This window comes from Ylistrum balloti, unplaced genomic scaffold, assembly GCF_031769215.1.
Source record: "Ylistrum balloti isolate Yb309-2 unplaced genomic scaffold, AGI_CSIRO_Ybal_v1 Utg369898, whole genome shotgun sequence".
Lineage (NCBI taxonomy): Eukaryota > Metazoa > Mollusca > Bivalvia > Pectinida > Pectinidae > Ylistrum > Ylistrum balloti.
The window spans coordinates 228,229-237,500 of record NW_026782027.1 but is presented as its reverse complement, the minus strand read 5'-3'; the positions used below and the strand labels follow the sequence as shown (position 1 = coordinate 237,500).

At 32.4% G+C, this 9,272-nt stretch overlaps 1 long non-coding RNA gene across 1 annotated transcript in view; it reads left to right on the top strand.

Moving 5' to 3' along the window:
• LOC132546607 (uncharacterized) overlaps positions 1 to 8,575 on the top strand; it is a 123,717-nt gene extending 115,142 nt beyond the window's left edge. The window contains exons 2-4 of the long non-coding RNA XR_009554065.1: positions 5,060 to 5,184; positions 6,422 to 6,656; positions 7,840 to 8,575. This is a non-coding gene — a long non-coding RNA (uncharacterized LOC132546607). The remainder of the gene's footprint in view (positions 1 to 5,059; positions 5,185 to 6,421; positions 6,657 to 7,839) is intronic.
• The last annotated feature ends 697 nt before the right edge of the window (positions 8,576 to 9,272 follow it).

Genomic DNA, 9,272 nt, shown 5'->3' with positions numbered 1-9,272 from the left:
AGTTTTAACTACATTTTATTTCAGTTCTCTGCATGTGTTATATAATATACGCCGTCAATTTTTAGCATTTGAGCAAACAACATTTGTTAGTTGTTAGTCACAGACCCGGGTCATACAAATCATGTTGACATAAACCTAAAAACCGGCAATGTATTTATCATGCTATGGTGGATGCATAGCAAATAGGTTATCGTAGGATGAACGAAATGCAAGGTCAAATGGCACAGATATTCAACAATCACGTGACACTCAAAGAACAATGTGTGGGTTCGGCAGCTTATCAGTCATATGACACAGGCTGTAGAAAGGTCATGTGACAGGAAATGTGGTTTTTATCAATCACGTGACACATTGCATAACAAGAGCATGCAGGAATACCCCATGTCCTGGCTTTATATATATGTTAAGATATTTACTAGTAAGATGACCTATAAAAATCAGAACTTTTTATAACAAACTTCGAAATTAACATGTAGAGCCTTCCGTCAACGTGTTGACTTTCTCTAATGTTAATTTTTCAATTCTGGATAGCGACATATCTGCACCCCCAGATTGATTAGCGAACAAATTGCATTGCCATATTGATTTACATGAGATAAAAATGGCATCGATATGAGAAATAAATCACGAAAACAAAATGAATAAGTGAAAATCAATAGGTAGACAGATAAATTATCAAGTTTTACCCTTAAAATACAATGCTATTTAAAGCCACCTGATTTTGTCTTCTAGTGTATGGATACTATGTCCTATTTGCTACAGATCTATTGACCTCATGAAGGCTAGTTATGACGTGTTGTTTACGCTAGTTCAATGTAATTGGAATAAAAAATCTTAGCCGATAAATATTGAGGTAATGTAACTATTTAATAAATTTCATTGATATGTAGTATCGAATAATTTAAATAAAAAAAGTGTTGGCAAAACTAGAGTTCATATGACATATTTACTCAGATAAGAACTTTGGAAGCTTTGCGCTATTATAGTTATTCTATGTTGCATTATCATCTTAAATTCCGTGGTCGTTGTTTATTTTGAATCCATGTAAAGTTGTTGTAAGCCTCTTTCCACAACGGAGACGGTTATATAAACACAAAGGTCATGGATGGTGGAGTCTTTCACAAGCCATTTCATAGTGTCATCACACTGAAATATTGTACCCTGAAAATACTAGTTTGAAAGTCACCCGATCAAATCTTTCAAGGTATAAACTTGATTTATTTTACACAAATTGCGGAACAAGCTTATATCAGTCCCTTTTGTTGGCTCGGATGGAAGCCTTTTATGGGACCTGCTGTGGACGAAAACCAGTATATTAAAGGAAAATCCTTATTATAGGGCCGACGATCCCTTTAACACACAGAGCTTTGAGTGATAGTGTAAAGAATGGTTTTAGTTAGAGAGCAAAGCCAATACCTTCGTTGGAGCATATCTTTAATACTATTGCTTTGAAAATATCTGTAATACTGTGGCTAAAGGCATAACCTCATACTTTGGGTAGCCTTAGTTACATCCATGTTAGGCCGTTCAGGAAAATGTAGACTATATCCGACTGCTATCTTGACTCAATGCGCAGGAAAGAAAATTCTATATACCGCAAACTATAGTGGTATCATGCCTTTTATTCTAAATGTAGTTGGTACAAACAAAGATGTTTTATATCTCAAAGATATAGAAGATGTGTCACTATCACAGAAGATAAGCCACTTTTGTTTTTGACATCGTTTTCATTGACAGAACTTCCCGATATGTTATCTTTCATATTTTGTCCTAGTTTCCCCCCTCCCTCTTTATGGATGTTGAGAGAATTAATACTACTTCATAAACGAAAGCATTTCATAGTACACAATGTTACGGTTGCATGGAACATTTGATATGCTAATACCTATTGATTTTTGTCACAGACAATAAATTGATAATGACGTAGCTGTAAATATTTATGAAATATTGAAATTGAGTTTGAATTTCTAACTCCAACAGACTGTATTAATGCCCCAAGTCCTTGTACAGTTCATTAAGCATTAGTAATGTTGAGCTATAGATCATCGTACCTGTTGTATTGAGGATTTGAGAAATTTACGAAATATATCTAATCTGTGACGTATTATAAATGTTGCAATAAAATTATACAATATTTTACCAGCTACATTGAATCTTTGTTTTACTATACCTGAGGTATTAAAACTGTGGTAAATTTTACCTGAGGTATTAAAACTGTGGTAAATCTTACCAGAGGTATTGAAACTGTGATATATTTTACCTGAGGTATTGAAACTGTGGTATCTTTAAACTGATATATCAAAGATCTATTTTACCTGTTGTATTAGAGGTTTTAACTTTATTTATCTAACAGTGCTCATGTCTATAATTACGTGTCTTTTAGTCTTCCGGTGGACGTAAAATAGAAAGTTAAGTGAGAGAGGAAACAGTATGAAGCGATGAGAGATATATATGGTAGGGGTGCTATACTAGCAGACCTATGTTAAATATAATTTTGAAGACGAACTCTATCCCTAACCTATGGCCCGGCGTTATTTTGTCGAATACCTTCGTGAGAGTTGGACATTCTTACACGGGCCACCATTTTAAGTCCCATCCGGCGGCCTCTGTGTCAATGGTTAATTGTTTAGTATGGAGCTGTTGTGTTGTTTTTACTTGTGATATATTTTTGGTGTATGTGTTTTCATGTATTGTTTCAGTGTGATGTAAAGTTTCATTGTATTGCACTGAGGTTTTGGCATGTTTTACCTTATGCATTGAAGCTGTTACCCCCTTTTTAAGCTGATGCATATTTTACTGGAAGCACTGAATCTATTATATATCTTTGATGCATCAGAGTTGTGATGTATATTAACTTTTTACATAAAAGGTATGATATGCCATACCTGATGTACTGAAGTTGTGATATATTTTACACAAAACACTGAAACTATGATATATTTTACCTGACGTATTGAAGTTTTGATGTATTGCTATCTGAGGTATTGAAACTGATATATTTTCCTGACCTGAAGTTGTTGGTTAATTGTGACCAGATGAGTTGACACTCGCCTTGTGGTATTTTTTTAATGTATAAAAACGTATTTACTGAGAAAAAGAGGATTAGCAAATTATAAGCTGATGTACTCGACATTCCTTTGGTTTGATATCAAACAAACAGGGGCGCGACGCTGGAAGGCAAAGTTTAAAAGTAACTAGGTCATATTGCAGCTTGTTTACAGATATGACAAAACATTGTTTATGCGTTATTTTTTCTATGAAAACGTAAAGACTTTTTTTATTTCGTTTTAATTGTTTTGAAAAATATTCGCCTTTCTCAACTCCGATTCCAAGTATTTTCAATCTTTGTTACACAGCACCAATAAGACGGTATACAACCGTACTTCGGACGGTTCCATAAAATTATCAATATTTAATGAAAACTTTAAATGGCACATTTTAATGATATAAATTGGATTTCTTTCATTTATATTGAGAAATAAACGGCAATGACAATGTGATATGAAAAAAAACTAGTTTAAACTTGATGCAGACGTATTTCTCAATGCCTGATACCGTCCCACTTAATTTGAATTTTTTAAGCGACAGCATAATTCATAAGCAGTAATAAACACTAACTTTAGTAAGGTGAGTTTTGTATTATTGCGTGTGCCACGTGGCTAGACATAAGAAGTAGTTCAAGGCTTTCCATTACTGGATATGCATTGTACTAAAGTTTTCACATCCAAATTAGAAAATGTTCTAATTTCAATTACTGAAAAAAATATATATTTACGTAGGGCGTTAATTTCGTGGTTTACAAAATATGCGTTATTTCAACTGGCTTTTGATTTCGTTGATATATCTTACAAAATGCACTAGTACCGTAATCCATGTCAATTTTTATCTGTTTATGATTTCATGGACATATGTCTCCATGGACTTGGAGTACCAACGAAAAAAACCCCTAGGCAAGCTGATTTTGAAATATCACTACCGTTAATAGTAACATGGTACACGATACTTGTAAGTGATGCAATAACATATTCGTATGCAATCTTTAAGAGTAATTACATATACAATATATCATAAGGCCCATACTGAGGACCTTTAAAACCAAATATTAGAGGCCATGCATGATTGATTTTTTTCGCTTTCTTAAGTGAATTAAAAGTTTAAATCGCATGTGAGGTTTTATGTGTGTTAAGATATACACTTTTGTTAAAATCTTAAATTATCTTCAACAACAATTAAAATATCTGATTCTATGAAATTATCTGCTTTTTCTACACATACAATCTGCAAAAAATTGTCAAATATGACAACTCGTTTTTTTTCTGGATATCCATTGTTGAGTCTTTCCAATATATTTCATCCATTCATTTTTATATTATATTTATCACAAAACATCATTCACATCGTTTTGAAGAAAACAATTTTCTATATGAAATTTCGTAGAACAAAATAACATCTCCAATATTGTACACTTTTCATTATACTTTTGCAGTGTGTTTTAAGTGGTCTAATTACGTGATGATTTGCAAACAACCCTTAAGCAAGATACCTCATTAAGTATCTTTGAGTTTTTAATAATTATTTCTAGTTTGCCTACAGATGTTGTGACTCAAAGTTTATAATCTATATTTTATACAAAATTATAACCACCATCACATGGTTGGGTAAGCAATTCATTCATGCGTAAAATTGTCGCAAATTGCTTAAACACGAAATGCTATCTACAGTAACAATAAATAAAAAGAGTGGCTTTCGTATTCGGATTACAGTGAAAAAATACTACTTTTTATGAGGTAAGATATATCAAAGTATATAATAAACGATGTAAATCTTTCCAGTCATGGAACATATTTAATTAGACACAAAAATATACCGTAATATATACTTTAAAGTCGCTTAATGTTGCTTTATTTTTTATTTTGCGGTATCTTTGATTTCATGATTATAACGAAATTTAATTCCCAGGAATGGATGTCATCCGATTACCAATGTTATCAAATGATATACATTGTCTCTGCAATTTTCATGCATTCACTTTTTTCTTTCTTTTTCTATGTGTGTATAGGTAGCATTACCATCACGTAACAAGCATTTGGGTCTTAACTGGAACATGAGTCAACGACGCCAAAATGTTTGTAAAGGATTTGACTGACACTGATCGAAAAGCATGAACAGGATCGCATTTATCAGGTATATATATATAATAAGTCAATATCGCACCCACGTTTAAGTATCAAAGTAAATGGAGGTCAAAAGGATCACATTTACTAATAACATTTTATGACTCGTACACATGACAAGAAGAGCTCGCATTTGTTGGGTTAATGTAACCAAATTGTATTCTAATTTGCAACAGAAGTGATGACAAACAATGAATTTAACAAACAAGAACAACGTTTTAGCGTGTAATTTGTAACTCTGAATACATGTCAGACAGTTGTTTTAGGTGTATTCCCTTGTTTTTTATGACTTTAAAGTAATCTACTAATAATTTCTAATGAAGGCATGGGTATGCTGTATGATAACTATGGATGTTTACATTTTGTTTACTTGATGAAACATCATAAAACGTATTAACAACAAAATATTATATTTAATTAATTGTTTATGCCTTGCTCATCTTAATGCTATTAACATGGTATTAATCAATATAATATATGAAGCAATGAAAGATAATTACTCAAAATAGCAAAATGTTAACCAGTACAGAAGGCATTTAACGCACTTATGAAAGATAGTTTTACGACCATAAAATTAATCAAAACTTTAGTCTCCAGGGCCTTCATATCGGCTTCTGATCAAGATCCAGGCAAGACATGTATTACTGCCAGTCAGTCAGAACGGTGGTTATTTCTGTTGTAAATCAATAAAATGCAATTTGCTTTTGTTATATGGCTTACGGATACTAAAGGAAAATATCTACCTTATTGTCAATCATTCAGGACAAAGTTTGAACTCTCTGACGACAGGAAAGGTGTTTAAAACCAAAGTGTCAATACAGGCACAAAACGTAGAGAGTTAGTTAATCCCCAAAGAGTCTAGAACCCGTGCAGATATTTATGCATATCATTGTTATCAGTGTATGTTGATTTCATATATAAGATATTGTTTTTTTTAGTGTTAATTTTTCGATATTTGTACATTTTGTCCAGTGGGTATGTTTTCTGATTTATTTGAAGGAATCTGAGAGATAGAGGATTTTGTTGAAGATGTGATAAAGGCCATGCGTTACAATGCAAATGATATAGGCATGCATTCAGTATGTACATTACTTATACATCGTAAACAGAAACGTAGAGTGTATAGTTAGCTTTTATGTGGGAAGTTTTTGCAGCACTTGTAGCGTGCTACAGTCTGATTTCAGAATGCCAGTCGTAATAGCTTTGCCGACATAATTAAGTAATTTAAATACGTGACGTCATTTCAGATAGCTGCAGGCAAATGCATACTGAGGTAAAGATTTGTGAAAGATAGACGCTCTTTGCAAATGGGAAATCCGTGTCAACCAGATAAGAATAGGTGAAGGGCGGTAAACGATAAATTGCTTACAACGGGTTTGTATTGACGACAAAGGACGCCAATGCGCAGTGTTTTATACCATATACTTCCTCCCACCTTCCTAATGGGATAACTGAAGGATTCACCTGACGTTCCTCGGGGCGGTAAATATATCTAGAAAATAAAGATTAGCAATGATAATAGAACCACGACACATGGTCAATGATCTCTCTTTTTTTCAAATATCGCATTTATGAGTTCAAATTGATTATGAATGTCAGTCAAACGTATAAATGTAACTTCAAATTAATTCGTGTAATAAATTATATGATGTCGCTGAAATTTTAAAGGATATTTCTTAACAAAACTAATTTTTTTCGTATTATATTTTTGAATTTCTTGCTTCATATTATTACAATGTTGCCGGATACATTAAAACACACAAACTGCTTTATGTTCCTGTGATACATGATGTTTGATATATCTTGTTCTTTAATCCTTTCTTAGTTTGTTAATGATTGGCATCCATAGTCCCAAGATCATATACCACAAATTTCAGTTCATATGTAAAACAATGACCACTGCTTTTTACCAACTATCTCTAACCAGTGATAACATTTAAAAAAAAAGATTTTTTTCTCATATTGAAGGTAGCGTTACTAGTATCTTATATGAGAAACTGTCTTAACTTGTGCTGCCGTAACAAATGAACAGAACCTTTAATACAAATTTAGAATTAGATACAGTAGTGCCAAGTAATGAATTACACTGAATCATACTGTTGAATCGTTTTTCTAAGACCCATCAACGAGGTTATAAAGACAGGCAGAACAAATTTAAATACATATCTCCCCCAATCAAGTGCATGTTAAGATAGCTTAATGTAGCAGAATCATGACTGGAATGTATATCTCTTTCTGCGGTTTAAGGATATTTCCCGTACAGCATATACCTGGGAAATAATAAAGAACAGGTCTTATCATCCTAGTACATTGTCATTCATTCCTCAGTTCGTACTTTATTCTTGGTCCAACGATTTTGAATCTTATTAAATATTTTGTTAACATTTAGGTATTTTGTTGTTATTTTTAAAATTTTGACAGACATATCAACTTTATTTCCATCGACATGGACAAAACGATACACATTTTGTATCATATGAAATATCAGGAGTAATTGTAAAACTTTCAAATTCTAACCGATTTTTTTTTTATACTTTTCGATAGAGTGAATAGGTATTAGGTATATCAAGATTAACTAACAATGGCACAATTTAAAGTCCCAAATAAATACCAACATAAAGGTAAATATTGATGTATTTGGTTTTTTTTTTTTTTCATTTACCAGGGTTTACATGGCGGATGCCGTCGATGAGGCAGAAGACCCTTACTCTCCCAGAACACCTGGTCATTCTCTCCTTGCAAATGTTCAGGAGTCTCAGTGTAAACCTTTCTTTTGTTAATATTTCAAATCTGAGTTTGAATTGACATTTGGGTATTTTCTTGTTGTCTTTCATTGGATGATAGTCTGAAAATACTTAATTTCTGTAATCATATCAGGTTTTAACTTTAGATTAATTCAAAACAACAGTCCAATGTAATATTACCACTCATACTGAATTTGTTCCATTATGCATCGTTTTGTATATGTAATGTTAATTTAATGAGCACGTTTTCGCCACTTTTCTATTATGTAAGTATATAAGTTAGCATCTTGTTAATATCCATTTACAATAGTTTGCAGCTATTCCAGGTCACAAAAAAAGTTTTAAAATAGCTTCCTTGTTTTGAGAACATTTCGAAAAAAATGATTGTGAGCAAATATCTCTCGAATTAAAGTAACTTAAAAAACATGTAACACAGCAATTTCTATTTGTTTAAATGATTCCTATAATAATAACCTCCAAATATTTATATTTGATATTATTCAGCGCATACTTTGTGCCAGAATGGAATGGGATATGTACATGATTCTAAAAACGACGCTAACGTGAATAGCCCCTTTCAATTTAGAGTAAGACACTGATGAGGCAAATTATGAATTAAACTGTAATGTTTACCTATTAATTCTTCTTGGACTCGTCAGTGATTGAGAAAAATCCAAGGTGATGAAAAGAAACGTTAAAAAAATCCAGATGGAGAGAAGAATCAGCCCAGTGATTCAAGAACTTTCATTGCTTTGATATATCTGATATTTTCAGTAGAACAACAAGCACATATATATTTTGAACCGTTCCACTACTCGAATGAAACAAAATATGACAATCGGGCTGTGGCAAGCGTCGAGGACTTGTTGTTTTTCCTGTAAAATTCAACGTACATGAGATAATGCTCCAATTAATACATATTACATGGTATTCTTTATTTGACGCAGTAAAAAGAGTGACCATCAATTTTGAACCATACACATTGAATTGCATTAAGTACTTGGTTACCAAATGCAACATTCAACACTTGATCAAGTGATGTTGGAAGTCATCTGTTTCCAAATACTTGTGGAAGCGGCATAATATTACATGCTGGTGATGGAATGACATATTCTGTTGATGTACCTAGTGCTGAGGATTTAGTGTTTAGATCACAAAAGTGATTAATAGCTTTCTTTAATAAAGAATGAGATATCCCTGATACTGATACAAATATTACTTTATGTGATCTCCTATATGTAAGTGACATCAACCATACTAACTTAACCTTCATTTTTGGTTCTGTTTACGCATGTATGTTATTTGGTCTCGTGTTCTTGGAACTTTTTGTTTTTTCAGACCGATGAAAAAAAAT